This window comes from Mustela erminea, chromosome 13 (genome assembly GCF_009829155.1).
Source record: "Mustela erminea isolate mMusErm1 chromosome 13, mMusErm1.Pri, whole genome shotgun sequence".
NCBI lineage: Eukaryota > Metazoa > Chordata > Mammalia > Carnivora > Mustelidae > Mustela > Mustela erminea.
This window is the reverse complement of record NC_045626.1, coordinates 14,070-41,757: the sequence shown is the minus strand read 5'-3', so window position 1 is coordinate 41,757 and position 27,688 is coordinate 14,070. Positions and strand designations below refer to the sequence as shown.

General features: G+C 56.8%; 1 protein-coding gene across 1 annotated transcript in view; it reads right to left on the bottom strand.

Moving 5' to 3' along the window:
* Window positions 1–27,688, bottom strand: part of PARD6G (par-6 family cell polarity regulator gamma) — a gene marked incomplete at its 5' end in the record, with an annotated part of 70,018 nt that overhangs the window by 29,063 nt on the left and 13,267 nt on the right. The window lies entirely within an intron of this gene.

Below are 27,688 nucleotides of genomic sequence, written 5' to 3'. Positions count from 1 at the left end.
AAATAAATTCATTTTTAGAGAGAGAGGACACGTGCGCAGGCCAGGGAGGGGCAGGGGAAGAGACAATCTCAAGCTGGCTCCCCCTGAGTGCAGAGCCCATCACAGCCCCTGACCCCAGGACCCCACGGTCATGACCCGAGCTGAAGGCAGACGCTTGACAACTGAGCCCCGCAGAAGCTCCGGTCTTTAATGCATTAGCAACGTTGTGGGACCGTCACAATAATCACCTCCACCATCCCCAAAAGACACCCACGTGTTACACACCCTCCTCTCTCCGTCCCCGAGCAAACACCACTTCCTGTCTCGACAGCTTTGCCCACTGAATATTCACACCACTCGGGGCTCTCGCGTCTGACCTCTCGGTGCCGTGTCCCCACGACTCATCTACGCTGTAGTGACCGCGCCTGCCGCGTGGACGGGCCACGTTCCACGTTTCACCCCGTGGCACCACGGGCTGGGTTGTTCCCACTTCGCGGCGATGGTGAAGAACGCTGCGTGGACATCGGTGTGGGGCTGTGTGTTCGCTTTTCTCAGGTGTTTCCCCAGGACGGAGTCACCGGTCAGATGGAAGCTCCGTGTGTCACGTCTGAAAGTCCAGACTCTTCTCCCCAGGGGCTGCACCGTCTTGGCATTTCTCCTCCTCGGCCTTCACCGGCCTTTCCCCTTTCCCTGGGCTTGTGGACCATCCATATGTCTTCTCTGGAGAAATGTCGATCCAGACCTCTCGCCCATTTCCACTTGGACTGCCTTTTTATACTCATGTGAGTGTTCGCTATGTGTCTAGATAGAAGTCTCTGATATGTGACTCGGAAATATCTTCCTCCACTCTGCTGGCTGTTTTCGTTTTCTTGGTAGTACCTTCTGATGCAAAAGTTTCAAATTCTGATGAAATCCATTTTACCTATTTTTTGGTCATTTTTGGTGTCCTATTTAGGAAGTCATCACTTAATCCAAAGTCATGTCCCTCTTTGCTCCCCAGGTCACTTCTTCTTCTTCTTCTTCTTCTTCTTCTTCTTTTTTTTTTTTTAAATATTTTATTTATTTGTTAGAGAGAGAGAGAGAGAGAGAGCGCGCGAGCACAGGCAGACAGAGTGGCAGCAAAGGCAGAGGGAGAAGCAGGCTCCTCGCTGAGCAAGGAGCCCGATGTGAGACTTGATCCCAGGACGCTGGGATCATGACCTGAGCCGAAGGCAGCCGCTTAACCAACTGAGCCACCCAGGCATCCCTCCCCAGGTCACTTCTAAGCAAGGCAGCTAGGGCCCTAGTTCAGACGAACAGAAACACAGATAAAGCCCTGTGCTTGGGGTCTGGTCTTACAAGCTCTTTCCGTCTGCCCTGGAGCGGAGGTCCAACCCCGGACACCAGGCTGTTAGAGCAGCTGTCTGGAACCGGCACGATGTAGAAATGAACCAACCAGCTATGCGGTGTGCTCAGTCCTCATTTAAGGAATTAAGTACCATTGAGCTCAGCTACCAGGTTCCCCAAGTTCACAGGAATGTGATGTGTGCCAGGAAATGCATTGCTCTGAGATGCTGGAGAATTCTATCATGGAGGAGAGCAGAAGACGCAGACCAGACTAACAAGAACTGGACCTGCCTGGAAAAAGGTGGCCTGGCTCTGGCAGATGCCCAGAGCAAAAGGGAGAGAAAGTGGGGTGACTGGGGAGCTCAGTGAAGCGTCTGCCTTCGGTTCAGGTCATGATCCTGGGGTCCTCGGATCGAGTCCCACATCAGGCTCCCTGCTCAGCAAGGACCCTGACCCCTGGCCCTCCCTCCTTGCTCATGCTCTCTCTCAAATAAACAAATGAAATTAAAAAAGAAAAGTGGGGAGGGAAAGCACGAAGCAACTTTTTTTTCCCTGCTAAAAGTTTCCTCAAACAACAGATCATTCTGGAAAGCATCTCAAAGTAAAAGTTAAGTCAGCTCTGAAATAACTTGCCACGTCTACATTTTGGGGGGGTTTCTGGACTTTCAAAGCCCCTAGTGAGGGATGCTGAAGCCCCTGTTTCCTTAGTTCTGGGCAGCCCCCGACACCCTCTGGTGATTTCAGGGTCCTGGTTACTAATGCGGCCATGGAGTGGGTAACGAGTGCATCGCTGGGTCTGATTCCATTTCATGGCTTCAGGGTACAGGGAGAGTCGCCGGCCCACAGCCCAGCCCTGGGAACCGAGGGCGCGTTATCTTCCCTTCCTGAGCCCTGGCCCACATCTCCCCGGGACCCTGAGCAGGGGACACAAAGAGGGCTGCACACACCGTGCCTGAAGGCAGTTCAGTGCCAAGGCTGTCCTCATGCCTGCTGGGGTTGCCTGGCCTTGTGCTAGGGCCAGTCCCTCAAACCCGGCATCCCTGAGGGCCATAGACAAAGGGCAGACTCGGTGGGCCAGGCAGCCACACCTGGGGGACTCTCCTGAGGCCTCCACGGGCCACACTGGCCAAGAACACCCCTTCCTGAAAGTTGGGCCCAAACAAGAGATTCCTAAGCTTTTCTCCAGGGTCCTCCTTGCCCTTGGAGCCAGTGACCGCCTCCTTCGACTGAGGCCACCAGCACCGGGTCAGACCTGCGCCTGTGCTAGAGAGAAGACCTCGCTGAAAATCCCTTACCTTCCGCTCTGCTGTTTGCTCATGAAAACAAACAACCAACCTGCAGAGGGAGAGCTCAACCATGTGCTCTCAGAACGGGTCAGGGGTCATGTACACAAAGGGGACGTCATCCTGCCCCGTCACACTCTGTCACCCAGCCCCTGTCACAGTCCAGTGCCTGGTTCCCCAGACTGTCTGGTGCAGGGAGCCTGTGTGTCAAGAGTCTGTGATCCCAGAAAAACAGACCCCAGGAACGGGTTCTCATGGGGAAGTGGAGCTTCACTTGGGAACTGGCTCTAGCCTTGACCACAGGGGAGCTGGAGACCCAGGGTAGAGGGTGGGGAGATTCAGTCTAAGTCTGAAGGCCCGAGAAGCAGGAGCTCTGACGTCTGAAGGGAAGAGAGGGTCACTCCAGCTCACAGAGAGAGAAGAATCGATGCCCACCCACGGGGAGGGCATCTGTGCCCTGGGTCCGCTGACACACCTGCTGGTCTGTTCTGGAGATTGCCCGAGATGCTCGTGCAGAGGAGGGGCTCTGGTCAGGGAGATGGCGCTCCCCCTCATCCCGTGAGGACCAGGACCGCCCCCAACCACAGTTTGCCTTAACTGCCTCCTACAGTCCCACCCGCTGGGCTTAGGTCTTCACTGTGTGGAGCTGGGGTGCAGTGCCGTCCCGGCCCATGCCCATGGCCACAGCTGGCTCCCTTATTCTGCCGTCTGCCTGGGACAGACCCCTCTTAACTCCATAGCGGTTTCGACCTCACTTAGAAGGGATGTGCCTCTGTTTCTCCGTTTGACCCTAAAACCGCTCTCCCCTGAGCATCCATGTTTACCTAGAAGGGGGTGAAGCTGAGCTCTGAGCCCGCAGACGGTACGCTGCTCTCCAGCCTGTTTCCCTGAAGGCTCCACAGTCCATGTACCTGATTCCAGTGTCCCCACAGCCCAGCCGCACCAGCAGCCTGCTGTGATGTTGTTCTGATAAGAGGACAGCATATCCCAACAGGCTTCCTGGAGGAGGTGTTCGGGAAGGACAGGTTGTTGTTGTTTTACCCTGAGGGTCTGTGGGAAGGAATGGCCTAAAAGCTGGAGGACACAGAGGGGCCACATGTCATGACGAAGACAGAAGGTTGGGGGAGAGGGACGTGGGGGCCCAAGAGACACGTCTTACAAGTGTTGGAACTCACAGTTCACCTGGAAAGAATCTAACAGAGAGAAGTTCGGGAAGCAGGAGGGAAAGGCCAAAGGGACAGGAGAAGCGGATATGAGAGCAGGCGGCTGACTAGACTGAAAGTGTGTGCATGCGCTGTCAGAAAGCAGTCTTCCGTATGCACCGATGTGGATGGAGCTACAGGACATTTACGGAGCGAGATAAGTCAGTCAGAGAAATCGATTACCATACGGGCTCACCGATACGTGGGATTTAAGAAACAAGGCGGACGATCATATGGGAAAAGAGGAAAAGCATCATCGAGGAAACCAGAGGAGGAGATGAACCATAGGGACTCTTAGTCTTAGGAAACAACCTGAGGGCTGTTGAGGGGAGGGTGTGGGGAACTGGGGGAACCGGGGGGACGGAGGGGGCGGGTTTGTGTTGTAATGAGCCCTGGGAATCACGGACCCGTGCCCTTGAAACGAACAATACATTATACGTTAACCAGCTCAATTTAAAAAATGTAAAAAAAAAATGAAAATGAAAAAAGAAAGGTAAGAAAGCCTTTAGGTATTGTAAAGGTGGGGACTGGTTGCCAGGGAAGCCAACCATGTGCCCAGCAGGTTGGACCGTCTCCCAACCCCCACCCAGTGAGGGCAGCAGGCCTGGAGATTGAGTATAATCACCAATGGCTGATGATTTAATCAATAATAATAAAAAAGTGAAGTGTGTGCCTAAATACATCAAGTTTTTCCTAACATCTCCACCTGGAAAAATCCCACAAACCGAGAAGACACTCATGGACACACCCGATAGGTTAAGTCTGAATGCAGAAAATGGAAGAATTCTCCAGAAGCAGTTATCCTCCGTATAAAGTGTATTTGCCGCTCCCATCGACACTGAGAGCACAAGGCGGCAAAGCCCCAGAGCACACGCCGCGGCTGGTCTGGGCTGCGGCCTGAAGAGGGCCGGTTCCAGGGGCCTGGGCGGGAGGAAACGGGAGGAGACTGGCAGGAGACTGGCAGGGAAGCACAGGCCCGCGGCCCAGGCTGACACTTCCCTTGGGTAGGCGGATCCCACTCACTGGGGGAGCCAGGCCCCAGAGTAGCTCCCCAGGGCGGAGCAAGTGTTGACAGGTGTCAGATACAGGCCGTAGGCGAACCATGATCTAAGCATGCGGCCCTGCCCCGGGGTCCAGGAGCCCAGGAAGCCGGCACAGGGTAAGTCACCGTCCAAGGCCACAGCACGTTTCGCCACTGAGGGTCAACGGTGATTTTTCTGTGTGTGGGATCTGACCAGATAGCACTGAGACTTGCAGTAAGAAACCACAGGGCACACACTTGTGAGTGGAGTCAGGGGCTGAGCAAGGTGGGCAGACAGCGTTAAGGTGTCCTGTCCTGCTGCAGTCCCCTAGGACGTCCCCGCTGGGGAGCCTGGGCTGAGCACAGGCGATCTCCTCCACGTTACTGCTCATGTGGGTACAAACCCCAACATTGCAGAGTCCCCGGGCCTGCCCCGGAGTCAGGGTGGTAGAGCCTGTCTGCAAGCTCCGTGGTCTGGGGGCCCCACCCCTCCCTGGGGCTGCATTTAGGCAGGAAGACTCCAGAGCCTTGGGTTCCAGGGATACTGGTAAGCCCACACACAGATTCCCCACTGGCCCTACAGGCGGCCCTGGGGCCTCTCCCACGGCAGGGACACACAGGCCCCAGCCAGCGCTGCTCCAGGAGTGGGGCTCTCTGGTCACGCCCTTCTGGAAAACCCAAGGGTCTTTATTTACAGGGAGCTCATGGCAGAAAACAGAAGCTGGCCTTGGAGAGAGGTGTCTGTGGGAAGGTGCTGGGGACTGGCTTCTCTGTGCTGCTCAGAGGGACATGGATCTGAGACCAAGGGGGTGAGGGGCACCGGTTCCGGGGCCTTCTGGGCGTTCACCATGCTTTCCTTCAGCGTCTTTCCCTGAGCCAGGCCTGCCAATGCCGCGAACAGGGCAGTGTCTTCTCTCAGGTCCCCAAAGAGCCTTCAAGGTTCACATTGCTTGCCCTCCCCCTGGGAAGGTGTGGTAGACCCAGAGGCCAAAGGAAGAGTCCAGTCTGGGCCGACTGTTCGGTAAGAACATGCAGAGTCAAGGGAAAGAGTCAACCACCCAATTTCCTACATTTTTGCAGAAGCCACAAAGGCTGATTACAAAGCCCCACTTGGAACTGGCTGTTCCCGCCTCAAGCCCATGTGGGAGAATTTCTCGCCAAACCTCGAGGCATGCAGCCCACGGGCCTCTGAAAGGGAGGCCTGCAGGAGGACTAGGGCCATGTTTGTTAAGTAGAGGGGAACGTGTTGACACGGTAATCCCTGGGAGCTGGCGGCACTCAGGTGTGTCTCAGGGAAGCAGCCGAGACCACAGCTGGGCTGGGGCGGGATGACATCATTCAGGCACAGGCCTCAAGCTGCAGCAACACGCCCCAGCCCGGTCGCCCGGCGCAGGGGGATTCCTCTCCTCGCCAGGGCTGTGTCCTGCTGTTAGTGGGTCGTAGCCCCAACACCCCCTGCCAAGGGCCACAGGCCCTGTGCTTCCCCTCCACTGTCCACAGAGACAGGTATGGCTCTGGTCTCCTCAGTGGCTGTGCTGGCCACAGCTCCCAGCAGGGCTTAGATCTAGGGGGAAGCCAGCCAGCAGCAGGGAGCAGAGCCTGGGTTGGTTGTGGTGTGGCTGGAGAGGAGCGCAGGGCGCCCCAGGGGCTTGGGGTTCAACGCAGCTGCGGCCCCAAAGGGCGGCCTCTGCTTCCCCCTCAAGGCCACGCTTTCCCACTGGGTAAACAAGTCCAGGGTCAAACACCAACGCAGGGTCGCCCTGCGTGTTCAGTGGCGGAAGTCCGGTGGTCTTGCTACCACAAGGTGTACGCCTTTGGGAGCCTGCCAAGCCCAGGTGCTACCCCGTTAGAGCCCACGCCTGGGACAACACAGATTCTGAAACAATGTTACACACGGCGAGTTAGGGTTAGGAATGCGGCTCTGACGCAGATGCTCCCACGGTCAGAGTGGAGGCAGGTTTCCTGGCCCCCACCTAACAACCCTGGGACAAACCAGGTCAGGGCGGGGCTGGCTGTCTCCCTGTGGATGGGGGCCGATGTCTGAGCACAGTGCCTGCTGTGACTTCGGCAGGGACAGATGTCATGCTTGAGAAGGGAGAGTGCAGAGCCCATGCGTAAGGGACCCGAAGGCCCAGGGTGGTGGTCCCACAATCTGGGCTTTGGGAGGTATGGTCCCAGCTGGCCCACTGGCCTCCTGCTCCTGTGCAGGGAGCCCCTGGTGGGGTGTGGGGCGGACCTGCAGGGAGGTACAGGGGCAGCAGGCTGCCTGGGCCCTGCTCAGCTCTCTACCCGGGGAACAGGGCTCTGGCCTCACATGGGCTCCCCAGGGGTCCAGAGAGTGGGAGGAACCCCTGTGCCACACCACCGTCTGTTCCAGGGCCACCCAGGCCTGGCCGGGCGCTCTCCAGAGACACAGACGCTGGGCCCTTGGGACACTGAGTGGGCCAGCCTCCCCAGCACACGAGGTCCCTGTCCTCCTCCAGCGGCCCTGTGAGGCTCACGTGCAGCAGAGCCTGCGGCCGAGGTTCCACCTCATTTCTGTAGCCTCCTGCCTCCGCCGCGCTGCACTGACGGGTGCTGTGTGGTGGGGACTCTTGGTCTCTGTAAGAGCAAGACCGGGCTAGTTTTAGCTCTGGCCTGTCCCCCAGCACAGCGGCATGTGCCTGAGACCCGGGGCCGGGCCTCTCCTGGGGAAGCAAGCCCCTCGGCAGCCAGCCTAGCCCTAGCCTCCCCACAGCACGCAGAATGACATCCAGGGGACATGTGAAGAGGGGACACCCGTGGTTGTCACAGTGAGGGGTGCCGACCAACAGACCATAAGGCACAGAACTGTGCCTCCTCAGGAGTCAGGAGTACTCAGGGGGCAGTGCCTAACACACACACTCCTGGGGCTAGAGTGCGGCCCCCGCAGACACAGCTGCCCAGAGGCTGGCCTGAACCCGGGGGAGGTGCTGCTATGTGCACCAGGGCCCTGCGGGGATGGCGTGGGCCCACAGCACCCACGTGGGGCTGGGCCGCTCTGAGGGCCCCATGCAGGCGGGCACTCTGGGTCCTGCAGGGGCAGCCCCTCCGGGACTTGGTGTGGGCTTCAGCTTTGGGGTGTCACGGGCTCAAGTCCTCACCCTGGCTATGTCCTGCATGTACCCAAGGAGGATGGCCTGCCAGGGCCCCAGGGAACTGGGTGAAATGCTGCCGTGAGCCCCAGGGAGCCCGCAGGCCGCCGCGGAAGGTCTCCACTACCTCTCTCTGCTCCCAAAGAGTACGTGAGCACACCCCCTTTCCCTAAGTTCCACAGTGTCCGACCTGAACCACACCTGGAGATGCTCCCTCCTCCCCCTGCACGCCCAGCACCGCCTCTGGCGGCTGGCGCGGAGGCCCGTCTCAGGCTGGGCAGGAACTGCAGGCCACACGCCCGGCCAGGGCCAGAAGATCGGACAGGTTACCGCGGACGCTGGAGATACCAAGTTGTGGGGTGGGAGGTGGGAAGCAGGCAGCCTGTCCTGACAGTCCTCCCCTGAGACAGGACGTCCCCATGATGGTGGAACCTGCGACAGCGTTGCCACCACAGGATACGTGTGAGCTCGGCCAGAAATGGGCCGGCCTGCATGCGGTCCGCGAAGCATGGGCCGGCTTCGGCCAGGGACAGGTGCGGGCGTGGCTGGCCTCTGCCCTGGCTGGCCTGTGGGAGTCCCATGACACACAGTGGGACACGCACACCTGGGCAGGAGGCCGCCTTCAGGACAGCCCGGAGCCTGGAGCCTCTGTGAGCATGGACCCCCAGCCACCCTACTTCTGACGGGGGTCCCAGAGCACCTGCTGAGCATCCCGGAGAGGCTCCCTTCTCTCACCCTGGTGTTCTCACTGGGGTCGGACCAGGGCCCAGGCCCACAGCAGGACAGGGCAGGAGGTTGGGCCGTTCTCCTTGTTCTGGTGTGGCCTCTATTGGGAGCTGCCTTCTGCCCTTGGCCTTCCTGCCTGTCTGGTCTCCCCCACCCCGGGTGGAACAAATGCGCGAAGCAAGCCCTGGGGGAGCACTGGGGTTGTGCTGGGTGTGCCCGTCTGTGAAGCTGTCCAGGGAGGGGGACCTGCCATCTAAGCAGGCCGTGTGCACGCTGCAGGGGGGAGGCCCACATGCAGCCCGGAGCTCTCACACACCCCTGTGCGCCTCCCTCATCCTCACCCACGCTAGGAGGGAAACTGAGGCGGGAGGTCCTTCTGCGTCCACACCGCGACACTGCCCTTGACCCTGCATGGCTGCGTCCCTCCCGCAACGCCTGGGCCCCTCGGAGCCCGTGCAGAGCAGCTCCGAGAAATAGCAGCCCTGCTTCCCATTCCCGCTTGCCCTGGAGGAAAGGGCCAGGGGCCTCTGCCTCTGGAGCTATGGGCTCCGGATCCACACTTGGACATAATATACACATGGATTTGTTGGCAGGACAGGCAGTCGGTAAGATGTGGCGCTGAGGACTTTCTGGGAAACCAGATGTGAATGAGCGTGGGGCAAAGCCATGGGTCCCCAAAGGTTCCCATAAAAACTAAGGCGAACAAGAGCCAGCATCCTTTGGACAATTCTCATGGGGCTGCGGACATGGGACAGCGACCCCAGGGAAGCCCCACTCACACACAAACCCTGAGATCCTGTGCCCCGTCCCCGTGCTGTGAATCACACACAGGAACCCGCGCTCTTCCGCAGACATTCCTTTGGCTTAGCTCCTGCTGGTGCCCAGGCCGCAGAAGCCGAATTTAGCAAACCAGTCACAGTGAGCTTTCTGTATCAAAACCAGCCTCGATGACTCCTTACATAACTTTTAAGTAAAAAAGAAAAGAAAATACCGCCCCCCCCAAATCAAACTCCTGTAAATAAAGCTATGGCATAAAGTTAAAGTTCTCCAAGTCAGGAAATCCGCTCACACATCCTGGTCTGAGCTGAGCACACAGAGGACAGCACCACAGGTGCAGACTCGGATTCAAGCTCTAACACCAGGGGCGTCAACACTCAGAGCTTTAACTCCTGCTTTTATGGTCATGTTTTGGGTAAACATTAGTGCCTGTAGCTCTGTCTTCCTTGGTCATTTTATTTCTCAAACAAGATGAAATCAAGAGACTGCCCCCAGGGCATTTAGCCCCCGAATAAGGAAGAAACGCTAGGTGTGCAGCCAGATGAGCCCACAGTGCCCCCCACTCCAGCTCAGAACAGAACAAGGATGCCCCACGGGGGTTTCTAGCAGGCGGGTAGCTGAGAAAAGGACCGAAGCAGCATGGGACAGAAAAGTGACCCTAACCCTCAAGCTGGGCTTCTGGGCCACGTGGAGAGTGCGGGTCTACCCGTCTGAGAGCAGCCGGAATGAACGGAACCCACACGTCCGCAGACGCTTGTTCGCAAATGTTCACGGCAGCTGGAAGGTGGGACCCCCCACGTGTCCATCAGCTAAGGAATGGACAAACAGACTGGCCCATCCACACAACGGAACGTACGGAACGGAACGTACCCGCCACAGAAGGACCGTGGCACGGACATGCAGGGCCATGCGGCTCCCCTGGAGGAACACGGTGGGGAGGGGAAGCCGCCGTCACGAAAGCCCACAGGGTGCAGGACTCCAGTAACGTGCTCCGCCCAGGACAGGCCAACCCGTAGAGCGCGGGCTGGGGCTCCTGGGGCTGGCAGGACGACAGAACAGCTGCAGAGCCTGTTTTGGGGTGAGAAGAGGCGTCTTGCTGACCTGCTCGAGGTCGCCCCGCTCTGTGAACACCCTGAAAGCCGCTGACTTGCACCTTTGAAAGCGGTAAGTTCTGTGATACATAAGTTACACCTCAGTAGCGTCTTTATTCAACAACCTGTACTGAGAGATGAGACGGTCCCTTCCTGCTCCGGGGACCGCAGGCCCCACTGGCCTAACAGGGCGTCCTCCCCCGCTGCGGCCTGGGCAGGGCGCCTCCTGGCCATACGAGATTGCCAGTGATGCTGACGCTCCCCGAGTGGTCATCTCTGGTCCTTCCCAAGTGGACAACAGTCACTGCTACTGAGTCACACCACAGGACCCAGCGCAGGCTGCACGGGAGCCTACACCAGGCCAGCTCACTCCCTCCCAGGGGCTGCTCGGACCCAAGGAAACGGCTGCTTCCGAACTGTCACTAGAAAATCACCCGGCTGGAAGGTCCTGCCTGCTTCCGCTGCGCAGCCGACAGCTTCCGGCAATGACCTGGGCTAGGGAGTTCCCTCGGGCCCAAAGGGGCAAACGCATGGAGTTTCTACTCACGGGGCCAGGGACAGTCCCAGAAGGTGTTTTAACTTCCAACAGGAAGTTAGGATTTGAGAAGTCAGAAGTTAGGAAGGAGTGATTTAAAAACAAATATTAATTAAAGTAAACGAACTTTGTCTTTCCTATCTTGCTGAACGTACAGCTAGTTACCTGAACGTCGGGCCATCCTGACGCAGTCACTCCAGACACAACCAGAGACCCTGGGTCCCAACAGGGCACATGTTGCAGGCCCGGGGACCAGCTGTGGCAGGGGTGTGGCTTGCTTGTACTCAGGGAGGTCCTGGGGTGCCTGCACCCCTCCTCCTGCACCCACAGCCCTGCCCCAACTGCCCGAGAGGCCACGGGGAGAGGAAGGAGCGTGGCTGCCCCTCATGACGCCCCCCGGTGCGCTGTCCTGTGAGGTCAGATGGGTGAGGACGCTAAGGTATGGGAGAAACGAGAGCCACCCAGGGTTGCGTGGCTCCGGGCTGAGAGGCTGGGGCTCCCCTTCGCCTCCGAGGACCACGGCTGGGCCAGGAGGTGGAGGACAGGCGTTCCCAGGGAGCGAGACTCAGAAAAACTCGCGTTCTGGCAGCTGACCTCAGACAAGAGACCTCACAAAAGGTACGAGAACCCGAAGCGGGTATCCTGGACTCCGTCTGTCCCTCCCCCTGCAGAGGGCTGCTGTCTCACAGCGCACTGTCTGATCCTACACCCGACCCAGACTCAGAACCCACAGAGAAGTGGGTGTGCGGGCTCCCACGGCCTCTGGGGGCCCGGCTGGACTGGCACAACTTGGGGGCACCAGGACACAGAGCTGGACATGTGACCCCCAGCCCGGCTGGGACACCACCCTCCGGAGCTCCGTTCCAACCAGGGCAGGTAAAGGGCCGCTGGCCTGTGGTCAGTGGGGATAGGGACCGAGAGCATGGTCTGGCCCCCCAGGACCACCAAACCCTGCTGGGGGCTGAAGTGGCTCCCGTCTGGCCCCCGCCCCTCTCCAAGAAGGAGCACCCTGTTTTCCACCCCTCACGCTGAAATCTGGTTTGTGGTGGCGGAGAAAGGAGCTGGGAAAACCGAAAGGAAAGAAGAAACCCGTCTCCAGCGAGAGGGCGGGACAGGCTTCCTACAGCCTCTCCGAGCCCGGCTCAGGAGGAGAATGGCGTCCATGCTGGGACCGCCAGGGCTGAGAGCCTGCTTATCGGACGCCCGTCCAGGCCTGGCGGGGCTGTCCTGGGAGTCAGGGCTGCGTGCCGCGGCGCACCCACAGATCGTGGAGCGGGGGAGGGGCGGGGATCCGTGTCAGGCGCTCTGCTGCGCTGCGCCAAGCGCTCCCCTCCACCTTCTCTGAGATGCCACCAAAAGCCTCACAGGGTCACCATGTCCATGGAGGGGTGGGGCTGTCCCCGCGTCCTCCCTCTGGGCCTGGCTGCTGTATTTACAGGACACGGTGGCAGTTACCAGAGACAAGAGCTATAATCCAAAGGGCCCAGAATAGCCACTGGCAGGGAAGCCTGTACTTAGGGCGGACCTCCTCTGTGCGTCTCGTGGCCGGGGTCCCACGGCCCAGGCTTGGCTGGCGCGCCGGCCGACCAACCTCCTTCCGCTCGGAGAAGCTGACAGGAACCCCAGGGAGGCCAGTGGGCAAAGCCCCCACCAAGGCCCAGCCCTCCTCAATACAGCCCCTGCGCCAACGCCTCCGTTCCTCCGAGACAGTCCCTGGAGTCCCCCCCCGCCCCCGCACGCAAATACTAGCAGGACCCCAGCACCCCCGCTCGGCACCCCGTCCTCACTGTGCTCAGGGTACAGCCCCTGCCCGCACCCTTTCCCGCAGAGACGCGGCTTCCCGGGGGTCCCCTCTATCCTGGGGCTCGCCTCTCACCTCTGTCTCCTTCTGGGGGGACAAAGCACCAAGAACCCAGCTGGAGTTAAATGACTGCCCCTGGCTCTGAGCCAGACGCTCTGCTGCTTCCGGAGACGTTTCCAACGGCCGGACTGACATCACTCGCGGCGCGGTGTATCTCCCAGAGTGCTCCCCGTGGGCAAATCGACAGCTCCCGGTGCCTTCGCCTAGCTGTGTGACCAGCACCACTACTGCCGAATTCCAGAACATTCCGTCACCCGAAAGGAAACCCCAAACCCAGAGCCACTCTCCCTCTCCACCCAAGGTTGTGGTTTGCGCTGTTTCATGTAGGTTATGTGTCTAGAGTCTCTTTATGGAAAAATGAGCAAATGCGGATGCAGGCTCTCGCCCTCTCGTTCTACCCCAGACGGGAATGGGGCACACATGCTCCTCCATATCCAGTGTCTTCCACTTACGACGTCTTGAAGACCCTGGATTTTAAGCACAGAACTCGTCATCTTCCTGGCATTTCCGAGACACTGTCCCAGCACAGGAACAGCCACTGGGGCCGGGACACTCCTTGGGTCCCGGGTAGGTCACCCACGGTGGGCAGAGCTCTGCAGGCCGGAACCACCCTGTGCGTCCGCTGGCCATCCAGACGTCACCGTCTGAAGGAGTGTGCTGCCCTGGCCACTTCCTGATGTTTCCGCCTCGGGCGAGAGGGAACTCTGACCCGCAGGCCATCCCTCGGCTTCACCCACAACTCGGGCTGTGGGTGGACGCGCCAGCACAAAGACGTTGGCGGCAGACTTGGGCACAGGCTGGACCCTGACCCTGGTGGCTCCCTGGGGCTCAGGTTTGTCCTCTGTGAAAGGGACAGTCCATCCCTGCCTTCCTGGGCTTGGGGGGCAGCGGGCAGGGGGACAGGGTGCTGTAGGGTCTGTGGACCAGGACAGCCCGATGCTTCTGTGACAGCAGCACAACTCTGGGACGCTCATTGTCCCCTGCAGCCCACCCACCAAAAACGCCATCCGCGTGCGGGAACCAGGGCCCGGGTGTGCATACTGTGCCGCCGATCAGAGACCCCTGATTCCCGTGAACCACGTGGCATTCTGCAGGCCCTGTCCCGCCGTCCTGGGAGTACTTACCAGGCCCCACGCAGGCCTGGCAGCACGGGGACATCCGGTTGGGTCTGCAGCAACAGAGGGTAGAGAGGACATACTCTAACTCCAGAAGCACCTGGGCATCTGCAGGAGACTTGTCCCCTCAAGAACTCTTCTGCGGAATCGGCTCTGTAGGACCCGCAGCATAACGGGGCTGTGTGTCTTCACCCGGAGGTCAGGGGCTGGACCACCCGCCCCGGGGCCCACGGCAATGTCGAAGCCCTGTGAGTGCTCTGTGAGTGCTCGCTAGGTCACCGGAAGAGTCGTTCGCCGGAGGCACAGTTTACACTGGACCCCTTGCTCCAGGCAGGGTCCCCTCCTCATGCTGAGAAACCAGCACCCAAAGCCCGAACCCTAAAGGTGGTCAAAGCTGTCCGCTTTTGCTGCTGACTCAGAACCTGAAAGTGCATTTTCTGGGACCGAGCCCCTCTGTGCAATTGCTGGGGGAAGACAGGGTTCCTAGGAGGGGTTCGGGTCCCAGGGGAGATGGCCCTCTAAGCACAGAGAGGATGACGCGCCTTGTCCCAGGCCAGGTGCTCCTGCCGGCAAGGGGCATTAACACATGCTTTCCCGGTGGCCGAAGAAGCTGACCTCTCCGCTGAGGTCACACAGGGGTGGGCCGAGGCCCACAGAGAGGACCTACCTGGAGCCCGGAGTGGGTCAGGACCAAGGGGAGAGCAGACCCAAGCTGCTCGGACAAACGGCGGTCAGCAATGCCAGGGCAGGAGGCTGGATGGATGGCAGGAGGCTGGGCAGGAGGCAGGATGGAGGCAAGGACGGTCTCTGGTCCCAAACCACACCGTTTTCCTGCACTGATGTCTGTCAGCACAGCCTCTGGGCTTGTTAGGGGCAGGGAGGGAGCTGGCCGCCTCGAGGTCCCTGCCCCCGCGTCTGGGAGGCGGAAGGACACATGTCCGGAGGGAAGCACGCGGGCAGCGTGTTGTTGGAGGAGGCAGAGAAAGCCCAGCGCCGTTGGGGTCGCGAGCAGGTAGCCGACGGGGATAGGATGACCAACCCTTCTGAGTGACCTGCGATGCCCCGTATGTCCGGGGAGTCCGGGAGGTGCTTCCTCCTGGGGGGACTTGAGACTCACAACATGCCATTGAGAGTCCAAGAAACACGGCTGTCCCTGCCGGCCTCCGGTCCTGGCATGTCTGTGCCTGAGACCCAGGTGTGAGGAGGGTGGGCCCCAGACACTGGCCTGGGAAGGCCCTGGGCCTCTGCAGGATGTGGTGGCCCAGCAGCACGTGGCAAGCTGCTTTGGTAAAAGTATCCTTTCTCGGCCTGTGACCTGAAATTTCTGACCAGATGACAGACAGACATCAGACATCCGTGGACGTGTTACAGGAATGTACCCTGGCAGAGTGTGAGCTGAACTTGGCCAACACATGAGGCTCTGACGGGTGTAGTTTCAGCGGGGGCTGGGGAGCTCGGGGGGCGGGCGGTGACCACAGCAGTGGGAACACCCTGGACTCCACTGCACTGCCCACTTACACGTGGTTAAAATGGTCAATTTTATTTTATGTATGTTTTTCCAGAATAAAAGATTAGCCTTTGTCATCGGTCAGCATGTGCTGTGGTATCAGCCCCTTCCTGGTCTAACGAGGCGCGGCCTGGCAGGGGACGGGCTGGGCAGCCCGAGGGGCTCTTCTGCTCCGGCGCTCCCCAGTCCAACCACCAGCCTCGCCCCAGCTCTGTCTGCAAGGGTCAGGTGCCATGAAACGGCTCGGGGCCCGGAGTGAGACTGGGGTGCCGGGGGTGCCCTGGGGCTGCTGGCCTCCATGCTGAGTCACCTTCCCACAGGACGAGCTGGAAAATAGAGATACCGGGCAAAAACAGGAAGACAGACCACTGTGCAGGAGGAAATCCAAGTCTTGCTTACGCTTCTGGGAGAGAAAAGTTCACAGTGGAAATTTTTATCTCTGGCGTCGCAGCCAGGGCAGGTAAGTTGTTGCTTGACGGCCCGTCCAGCGGGGCTGCGGACACAGAAGGGCTGAGGCCACTTGCCGGTGTGGGAAGCAGGGAAACAGGCCAGCGTTCAGAAAGAGTAACAAAGAGAGGAAAGTAAGAAAGGAATGAAGCAGGCAGCCCGCTCCAAGCTGGGAGTCCAAGGGCCTGGGCGGCGGGTCCCTGTCGTTTCATTCCGGGCTTTGGAAACCATTTTTAAAAACACAACCTTCCCTGTTTAACCACCGATGGGAGACTACTCCCTCTTCTCCCGTGCGAACCTTGCCGAGGCCACATCTCAGTGGGAGTGTGGCTTTGACAAGCCCACCTGGATTTCCACCGGCTCCTGGCCTCCCACACCTGCCCCCGCGAGGAGAAAACCCTGGAAAAAGACACCGTGACCCCGAGTGGGGGCTGCCAGTCCCCAGAGCGTCCGTGCGCACCTCTGGGCGGACCACGTCCCGGTCTGGTCCCTTCCTTGGGGCCCTCCGGGGCCAACAGCGACTCCCTTCAGGAACTTCACTCCTTCCCAAGAAGGTTTTGTCCCAATGGACGGCATTTGGTTGGGTTCAAAAGGACTTGTACAGGGCTGTGAGCATCAGACCACAATCTGGGGGCAGACCCACCGGGCTGGCCTTTGGCTACGAAGAAGAGCTTCACTGTGTTCAGTACCCTGGTGCCTTTTTCCAGCAAAGATGCTTCCAGTGCAAAATGCAAAGTGCTGAAGAGAAGACAAGTTAACACGGACACCAGCATCCGCTCGCTTATGCAAGATGCTCGGGGCAGCCACTTCGTAAACACGCTGAAACACGTCTCAGCTCACGGTAATCCGGGCACCGAGTCCCCGTGGGACGTGCCGCTGGTCACAGAATTTGCCCATCACTTTGGGTGCTCTCCCTGTGTGTCCTCCACGCCTGCCCGCCCGTCCTGGGCAGGGCCTCGTGGCCGACGGTGCCCTCTGCCGGGGGCTCCCCAGCTCCTTAGTGTGTGTGCAGGTGAGGAAACTATCACCAGGCTCTCTGGGGGCACGTCAGCCCCTGGGGCCCTCCCACCCTCTCTTCCATTGCTCACTGAGCCTGGCACTTCTGGACCGAGCCCCAGCCTCGTGCTTCTCCCGGGGCTGCACAAAGACTTTTCGGTGTGCCCACCGATGCCTGGCCTGTCACCACCTCCTCGCGTAGCCCCTGGACCTTCTGTTCCGGCTTGCGCAGCACGCTCCCCTGAGTGGTCCCTGTGTCCCTGGACAGGACGTGGGGTTGCAGAAGCCCATAAGTGAGGTGAGCCTGTCCGTACACCGGCTAGCTGGAAAGGGCTGGTCGTTCTGGGATGCTGTGAGTGACGTTCGGGAAGTGAGTCTTCAGTGCAAGGCTCTGTAAGTCATGCTGAAAACTTGGGGCTGGCTGACTTCCCCCGGTACCGTTGTCATGGTCAAAGGGGAGTAGCAAGGACCTCACTTTCAGGAGGGACTAGAGGCCAGGTTATCCCTCGGTAGCCAACCCCTGAACACGGACGAGAAAGCTCAGACTTAACCCCTTGCTCACAAAGCCTCGAGGGAGTTGGCAGTTCATTCGGTCAGCCTTTGGCTACGTTTCCTAACACAGTCCATCAGGTTTCGATTCTATCCATTCCAGACAAGCAGGTTCCAAGTGAACTTAGGTCCTAATGTGGGAGACACTTCCCAGAACACCTCTGTCTCCCAGAGTGTGTGTGGTCCAAGACAAGCAGGTGCGTGTGGTTATCCCCGAGCTTCGGAGAAGGCAGCTAGGCAGATTTCCCGTAAACCACCCCCGAGAGCAACACCTGGGTCCGGCCCCACAGAGGCCCTGCTGACCCTTCCCTCGGCTCTCCATCACCCAACACAACCTGCAGGCTGCCACGGGGCCAGGCCTTTTTCTCGGGCTCTGTTACACGGCCCACAGGCTCCAGGAGACACCTGCCCTCAGCCACTGGGAAGAGTCTCCAGTTTGCTTGCCACGGGGCTAGAGGGAAGCCTGAGATCTGGTGAATCCAGGTTGGGGAGACTGGAGTGTGGGCCTTTGTGGTCGGGGGCACCTCCCATGGGAAGTGCTTAAGTTCCTAGCTTTGACAACTTCCAAAAAGGCACCCAGACAGGGCTGGGTCAGGGTGTGCAGCTTAGCGGGAGGCCATCCAAAGTGCCAAAGAACCCCTTTCTTCTAACCCTAGACGATGGCACAGAACCTTGTGCCACCCTGGAAACAGAAATAGTCTTGCTCTATTAATTGAGGAGTTTGCTGCTTTTTGTTTAAAAAGATCTGTTTCAAAGAGAAATCCTGCTAACATAGGCAGCCAGTCACTCGGCTCAGGCCTGTCAGCCTAACCCTGCAAAGAAAGCCCCATGCTGTGCCTCCACGGTTGGCCGTTCCCGCCTCACGTGGGCCATCTGTGAGCTCGCCCTCTTTGAGAACTGGCTGAGATATAAACATGTTGGTCATCCTCTGACCAGCCCTGGGATATGACAGATCAGAACCAGGGAGACAGTCTCCCTCGGCCAGACCCCACTTGGGCACGGAGGCTCTAGCAGGCACGGTGGGGCCCGAGCACCTACCACGCTCTCCACTTTCAGCGCCAGGCCCAGGGGTCTGCCACTCCCACCCAGCAAGGCCAGGCTGAGAGGGGCACACCAGGTGTGTGGAGTAGGGTAACTGCCCCACGAGGTCCCAGCTGAGGTCCCAGACTTGCAGGGTCCCCACCTGGGTGCTGTCCTAATGGGAGAGCAGCCCACAGCCCACACTTTTGGCCAGACCCTCACTGGCCTTCACTGTAGCCTTCAAGAGGGTAGAGTCAAAGCTCACGAGTTTTCATGCCACAAAAGGACAGTTTTTAAAGATGTGTATGAAAAGATTCCATTCACATGTCCATCGAACGCCCTGCTAACAAGAAGACCGCAGGCATGAGGTACCTTTGTTCAGAGTATGCACGCCTTTAACCTGGTGAGACATTTCCCCTAATTTACCCCACAGAGAGAATTCAGCACAAAGTAAAAATGCACAACACAGTTTCTAAGAATAGAAAGTTGGAACAGTTTAAATATAAAATAAGGGACTGGTTATGTTTTGTTATATTTATATAGCTGATATCTCCTGTTAAAAGGCTAGTGTGTATCTACACACACCCACAAAAAAGTAAAAAATACAACACTACCTTAAAATAGTATTTAAACATTGAAATTACTTTAAAAGCATTTGTGTATTACGAGCTGATTTATGAGACAAACGCGCTGGTTTAGCTAGATGTAGCAGTCTGGAAGGGTCTCACCGGAACATACTGCAGGTTCCTTGGGGGTGCCGGTGGTGTTTGTTTCCACCTTGTCTGACATATCTTTTACAAGTGTGTTATAAGCAGAAAAGTCTTTTTAAAAACAAAAAGGCTTACAAAGAGTTTAATGAGAGGGTACGCTTATGACATCTTAGAGTTTTAAACGCATGAGTCCAAATCACAAGCACACCGTGGGCTTGAGTGTGTAAAAGTAAACGGGACCAGACAACAAACAAGAGAGCGGAATCCGGTTCCCTCTCACCATTCACGTACAAGGTTCTCTGGGACAGGGCGTCCGCCTCTCTCCCAAGGCTCAGCTGGGGGAGAGGCGGGCCCAGGGCCCAGGTGCTCCCCGCCGGCCGCGTCTGGGGACGCCGACGACCGCATGCTCTCTGACTCCCTGCATGGACGGTTAGCCTTGCCAGGACCAGCCCTGGATTCTTCTGGATGGTGGGTGGCTCTGGCTTTGTTTTCTTTTTAATGAGCTACATCAGCACATTCTCTCCCCCACCCCCTCCCACTCCGGGGGTGAATGCGGGCTCCAGGCATTTTGTTTTCTGCATGTTCCCACGGTGGAGCAGTGGGAGAGTGTGTGCCCTCTTTTAGTTAAAAAAAAGAAAAAAGAAAAGAAAAAAAAGGAAATTCTCCAAATATGCAAACTTGGAGAAATCAGTGGCAATTAAAGAAGCAAATGTGTCTCATGAGAAAGCTTCCACAGTGGGAGCGTGTCAGTCCCTTCCTAGGAGCACAAGGACATGATGACGTTAACTCAGCAAAACCACACTTGCCCTCACCACGTACAGCCTCAAACCCTGGGCAGTGTCTGCGGAAGGAGAACTACAGCATCGGAAAAAGCGGGAGACACTGAGTGCCTCCTGCTGAGCCGTGAGCCGCAGCCGAGAAACCGCACGTGCCTCCTACTACTTCACGAAGAAGTGGAGAGAAGCAATCCCAAGCAGGACTCCTATGCCCAACACTTTAAGATTCTGCCAGTGCGTATAACCGAATGCGCAATGATTAAATACATCTTACTTTGAAGAACATCCTGTAGGTCCTTTCTCCAGCAACTCACTTAAGCGAAATCATGAGCAAGTACCTCCCGCCACCCCCATGTGTGCGACTTCTGACAGATGAGACGTGCATGTCTTCCGCATTCCAGAAACCGAGGAGAAGGCCAGAAGGCCAGATACAGTTACCAGACACATGGAAATGTGCAGTGTTTACGTGTACTTTAAAAGTAGATATTTCAGAACACTCCAATCATGCTGAAAATCTTGTGGCACGATGGAGTCTGCACAAGCCTCCCGTGGCGTCTGCAGAAGCTAGTCACCTGCGGCACAAAGGAGCCCCCAAATCCAACAAGGCTTCCAGCTCTAGATCTGGGCTGGGGCCTGGGAGGCAAAAGGCCCATCTCTCAAATAATGAGAGTGCTAGGAATGCTGGTGTTGGGGGTTTATGTGATGGAAAGTGGTAAAAAGTTAGTGTTTGCACTTCCTGTTTGTTCTGCTAAAAATAGAGATACTCTGAGGATCTCTGCGGGTTTTGTCCGTGTTCTCTGGTTTGGGCCAGCTTTCCAAAATGTTCCTGCGACCTCAGGGAGGGCCAGAGGAGCACACAGGGACAGAGAAAGTGGCTCCTCAACATTGAGTGTGCTACCCAAACCTGAGCTCAGATTCTCCCACTGTGCCCTCTTGATTCTGTAACCGATTTAATGGGCAAAGCGTTCAAGTGAAAGTCGTAAGGACATCTGTTATATACCCATGGGGAGAAGCCCCAGTTTCTAGCAGGAGTCCAGCCCCACACAGAGGACTGCAGACGTCTGGTAAATACTGGGAGAGAGAAGCCTGTGCACGTGAAGGCCACAGGCAGGTTTCGCAGGCAGGGTAGAAACGCCATCTCACACCCTAAGGAAGATGTCCCCAACTCAGTCCCAGGGGGGCAAAGTCCGAGTCATTCCTGGCCTGTCATTTGAGCTCCCAAGGGCAGACTATGCACAACTGGGTTCTAAACCCTGAGCGCTCCATGGGCCCTCAGGAATCTGACAGTGCTGGGAAACTGCTTCTCAGAATCACGTTCTTAAAAGCAGTAAGTAAAACACATGTATTTACAAAGGAAATAAGTTATTTTGAAGATGATAAAAATCCGACAGCAAATAGGTGATACAACACTATATGTGCCTTCTTACTTATTTAATGTGTTAAATAACAACCTGTACCACTCCTTCAAAATGACAATCACTGCAAGTCACATTCAGACATCGGCTACAACGAACAAGATTTCTACGGGCAACCATGGCAGGTCTGGCTGACCTTGCCCAGGGTTGGTCACGTTCCTATTAAGTTTACCAATGGGCCCAAAACACATGCCCCTCAGGAGCCAACTGGAGGGTCCTGAGCACTGTCTTGAGTTTTGATGCCACAGAAATTAATCACAAAGTGCAAGTATTCACACCTATTGAAAATGGCTGAATTTTGGAAACAAAGGCTAAAGACATCACCCAGGGTCCAAGCTCAGACCCAGGAGAGTCTGGTTTAAATCTCATACTTTTCAAACAGAGATACTGAGATATATTTATTGAAGCTTAATTTATGTACCATATATCTACCCACTTAAAGAGTAAAATTCAATGGTCCTGAGTATATTTACAAGCCCAGCAGTCAACATCACTGCTGAATTCCAGAATATTTCCAGTGTCCAGTAAAGAAACCCTAACCTTCCCAATACCCCTTCCGCCAGCACCACGAATCTGTGTCTGTCTCTGTGGATCGTCCCGTTCTGGACTTCTCGTATAGAGTTGATTCTCATTATTCACGGTAGTTATGTTCTATAAAGTCTCTGGAACATGGAACCATGACTCCTGGGAAAATACAGGGGTAGGTTCCTGTGAACCTCTTGATCATGTCTTTATCCACTGAGCAACACAAATCCTTGTGCTATGTGTGTGTCTGTTTAAAGACACAAATTCATTGTATGTCACCAACTCACAATGCTGAGCTCACAGCCAAGAGCACTTTCTACATAGAGAACACGCTATCCCTCTTGCACTGAGGAAGACTCAACAGCACTCCTGCACTATGCCTGGGGTCATTTTCAACAGGGACATCATAAGAAAAGTACAGGAGGATGCTGGGAAGAGGGCAGAGCAGGGAGCACCAGGAATCTCTCCCCACCCAGGCAACGACCCCAGGGGCAGACTGTCTGATGGGACTCTTTGGGGACTGTGGGGTCTGCCGAAGGCCTGCAACTGTCCAGGGGAAGTCGTCAGTGTGGGTCTCTCCGAGCTCTCAGCACGGTCGCAGCCACCCAGCCACGCCGCAGGCAGCTGTGCACGTATTTCTGGAACAGCCTGCAGACGCCAGGTGGGCAAGGACCTGTCCTCCCAGTAGCAGGGTCTACGCTCTGACACGGACGGTGGCTTCCCATCACACAGGTGCCGACACCGAGCCTGGCGGCCATCGCTGTCACCCCTCCAGCTCCAGCTCCAGCGACGCCAAGGGCATTGAAAGGGCAAGGGCCCCCTTGGCCCCCTTTTGGGAGCCACACATTAGGACATTCAGAAACAGCTGCACAGGTGGGAATCAGGAGGGACTGTGCGTGCCCACGGAAAGGCTCAGACGAGACCCGAGGAGACAGCAGCTTACACCTCAGGCTGGTTCTCGGCACAGAGACAGCCCACCGACAATCCAGAGAACTTCGAGAGCAAAACAGCAAACCCTGGGGAAGGGGGAGAATCTGATTTCCAGAGTCACCACATCATGAGACTTGAACGTCCAGTGGTCAGTCAGCCAAGAAATCACAGGACACACAAGGCAACAGGAGAGTCTGGCCCACTGAAAGGAAAAGGAGAAGTCAACAGAATCGGTCCCTGAAAAAGACCTGAGTCAGATCTACTAGACAGGCTTTAAAACAACCGTCTTCAAGATGTTCAAAGAACTAAAGGAAGATGTAGGTAAAATCATTAAAGAAAAAGTATGAACAAAATGGAAATATAAATAAAGAAGTTGAAAAATCAGAAAAGAAACCCAAACAAGTCTGGGTGTTATAAGAAATTAACGAAACTACATCAAAAACTAATGATGTACCATATGCTGGCTGAATGAACATAAAAAAAAGGTCTGGAGCTGTATAGTAACTGAGATGAAAAGCTCACTAGAGGGACGCAGAACAGATTTGAGCTGACGGAAGAAATATCAGTGAACTCGAAGACAGGACATCTTTGGGGACAGTGGAAATGATTAACACTGTGGAATGGAAAGTCCATGTAAAAAAAACACTAAACAGAGCCCAAGGGACCCATGGGACACCATCAAGAGGACCAGTGTACACACTGTGGGAATCTAAGGAGGAGAAAAGGGCAGAGAGAGTATTTGAAGAAATAATGGCTGCAGAAAGCCTTCCTAACTGTCAGAAAGACATGTATATAAAATTCCAGATGGTCAGCAAATTCCAAGTCAGATGAAGTCAGAGAGACCCACTTGGAGATACTTTACACCCAGACTTTCAAGACAAAGAGAGAGCCGTGAAAGCAGCGAGAGACAACAGAGTCCTCACATCTAAGAGAGGACACCCAGTAAGATTATCTGCAGACCTTTCATCAGAAACTTCGGTTTCAGCGAAGGTGTACCAATATGGTCAAAGCTGTAAGAAGAAAAACCGGTCAGCAGAGAACCCTCTATCCAGCAAAACCATGCAGCAAAGTGAGAGAGAAACCAAGATGTGGCCAGACAGACAAAGCAGTGGCTGTCGGGTGCCCACTGAGCCTCTCCTACAAGAGCTGCTCCTGGGAGTCGGACGGGCGCAAGGGAAGGACAGGAGACAGTCCTGGGAAGCTGTGCATGGAGGAAGGTCTCAGGGAAGGCTAACACGTGGCCAGTTATAAAAGCTAAAAACCTAAATGTAAGACCTAAAACTGTAAAAGTCTTGGAAGAATACTTAGGACAAATGCCTTAGAACGTTGGATTTGGCAGTGATTTCTTGGATTTGACAGCAAAGGCACAGTTACTGAAAGAAAAAATTGACAAATTTGACTTCGTACAAATTACAAATGTCGTACATCAAAAGACATAATCCCACAGGGGAAAGAGGCAGCCCACAGAATGAGAGAAAATACTTGCCAGTTATACATCTGATAAGGGATGATCATCCAGAATATGAACAACGCCTGAAGCTCGCCAACCAAAGAGAATCTGGTGCAAAAATGGGCAAAGGACCTGAACAGACATCTCTCCAAAGAAGATGGACAAGTGGCCATTAGGCACTGAAAATATACTCAACATCCCTAAATAATGGGGACTTAGGAGTCAAAAGTACGAGATCCCACCTCATACCCATTGGGATGGCTGCTCTTGAGAAATCGGAGGGGCACCTGGGTGGCTCAGTCGGTTAGGTGGCTCACTCTTGATCTCAGCTCAGGTCTTGATCTGGGGGTTGTGAGTTCAAGCCCAGCATTGTGGGGGAGGGGGGGAGAAAAAAGATAAAAAGAAAATCCTAAAAACAAGAGGTATTGGAGAGGATGTGGATAAACTGGACCCCTGTGCACTGCTGGTGGGAATGCAAGTTGGGGCAGCCCCTGTGGAGAACCGTAGGGCAGTTCCTCAAAATATCAGAACTAGAGCTACCACACGAAGCAGCAGCATACGTAGTACAGAGTGTGTTCCCAGAAGGATCGAAAGGAGGGTCTCAAAGAGATGTTGTGTCACATTCATAGCTGCATTATTCACAAAGCCAGAACACTGAGGAAAGCCCACGTTTGCTGACGGATGACTGACGAACGAAATGTGCTCTGTCCGCACGGAAGAACGGTACCCAACCTCACAAAGGAAGGAAATTGTGCAACATGACACAATGTGGATGAATCTTGAGGACACTGTGTTCAGCGACATGAGCCAGTCGCAGAGACAAATGCTGTGGGATTCCACTTCTACGAGGTTCTCGGAGGGTCACAACCGTACAGACACAAAGCAGGGTGGCGGGTGCTGGGGGTTGAGGGAGGGCAGCTTGGGGAGTTCGTTAGAAGACAGACTGACTCAGTCCTACAAGATGGAAATCATGGAGACAGAGGGCGGCGATGGTTGTACATCACTGGGAATGTTTTAAAGTCCCTGAACGGGTCGATGGCAAATTTTACGTCATATGGATTTTGCCACAATTAGAGAAGAGAAAACGCAGAAGAAAGTGACAAAGAGGACACTGCGTGGACCACGGGAGGACGTTTTCCCGCCTGAGAGCAGATGCAGGAAGGTCGAGCGGAGCCCTTCCGACGTCAGCCGCGTCGGCCGCCGACTGCTCCCTGCTCTGCACGTCTGCGAACGGCCCCACGGGTGCCCTGAGTGCTGAATGTGGGCGAACTCACCGGGAGGAGGGTGGGAGAGCCCCAGGACAGCAGCCTGGACGCCCGGCTGCTCTCGCCTCCCGTTCTCTCCAAGGTGCCTGTGTGTTGTGTCCGTGACCCCTCGGCCCCTCTGTCCTGTCCCATGGCACATCCAGGCTGTCCACTCACAGCTGCCGTGAGCAGCCCCCCACAAGTTCTGGTGTGGGAAGGTGAGTCCCACACCCTGGGGCTTTGGTGAAGGGACACGGGTCTGGAGTTTTACTGTGACATCTGTGTAGGTTTGGGGGAAGAGATTATTAAGTGGCAAAGCAGTTTTCCCAAACCGAACTGTGGGTTCACTTCAACACCTGTTGGAAAACTGAGGACTTTTCACGCGGGACAGTAATGAGCTTTTTCTTACAGGACGCATCCAGGTTCATAAGGTCAGGATGTGACGGACAGAGTGTGTGGCCACAGCCCAGCCATGAGAACAGCGTATGTGACGGACATCTTGGAACCCTTGCTGCAGGGAAAGGACAGGGGACTTGGATGTCCCTCGCAGGGTAGCCTCAGCAAGGCCCTGCCCACGGATGGACACTCCCCCGGTCATCAAGTCCATCCTGAACACGCAGGGCATGAAGATGGCTCCTGCTTCCTGCCGTTCACAAAAACCCAAGCTCCCTGCCTCTCCCACCGGGACACAGTGCTCACAGTGACCGTCCACTGAGGATGGTAAGAATGGAGCCCTAGTGTCCCCACAGACGGGACCACGAGGCTGGGCTGAGTGAATGTTAGGGGCACGTTCCTACTCAAGTCTGACAGCTATGTGAGGTGGGCACAGCTGTCCAGTTTACAGACCAGAAACAACATTGAGGACCAGTTAGTCACAGAGCCGGTGACAAGGGTCTGAACTGAGGTCCCCCATGCTCCTTGCTGTCACCCGACAGAGGAAGTCAGGCTTGCAGGGAACGTGCTCACACTGCAAACCCAGGGGCTCAGAAACCTGAAGCCAGCGGGGTTAAACTTTGGGCTATTTGTCCGAGGACAGTGGAGAAGGAACAGTAAACAATTAAGACAGGATGGAGGGCCTCAAAGAAATAGGAGCTTCCCTCGGGAAGCGGACGCGTGCCCAGCTGCAAACACACAAGCCCCGGGGCTTCCCGCGTCATCTCAGCCTCAGTGAATCAGCAGCACGGGGCGCCGGGCGCCACCAGCCCTCAGCCCAGAAGGGTACTCTCTGCGGGGCCTCGGTCCCCAGGCCCGCGCGCGCTGGAGGGCAGCCTGTGTGGTGGCTGACGGGGCCGTGTGCAGATCTGCAGCTCGCACACCCACCCTGACCTGGGGCGGCCAGGGCAGAGCCGTGGGGTGTGGAGTGTGGCCTTCAGAGAACAGCTGACCGACGCCACCCGCCACACAGGGAAGCTGGGGGACGTGCGGGAATGAGGCAGAGCAGCTCGGGCCGCTGGCAGAGGGTGGCGTGAGGGAGCCGCAGGGCAACACGGGCGGCACAGGCTGCCAGGCGGGGGGGGGGGGGGGGGGGGCAGGTGTGGTCCCAGGGAAGGGGATGAGAGCAGGAGGACCCCGGAGGCTGCGGCTGAGCTGGGGGCCCAGCACGCTGGGGGCTGGGACGGAGCTGACATCATCATGAGGAAGTGACAGTTGTGAGGGCTTCTGGGAACCATCAGCAGGACGCTCAGCTCAGCAAGACGGCAGAGGCAAAGCTGTGTGATCTCATGCCAGAGGGCCCGTAGGAAAGGGAGGTCGGCAGATCTCCTGTGGTTCCCCCTCTGTGTGCTCCCTTCCAGCCCACAAACCAGTCGGCCCCAGCGAGTCCTCACGGAGCACGGGCTGCCGGCCAGCACACTCAGGCACCTGGATGTGTGGCCGCTTGACGGCACCTATGTCCTGACGGCCGTCCGCGCCGCGGGGACCCTGCCTGCCTTCAGAGCCGGGCTCCTGGCCCCACACACGGCCCAGGGTCCCGGCCTCCTCCTGCCCCCAACCCTGTGACGGCTACAGGGTGTGCCCAGCCCCCGTCCCCACTGCGAGCTGCTATTGTCCCCCTGCAAGGGTCCCCGAGGTGCTCTGCCCTGTGCAGGCGG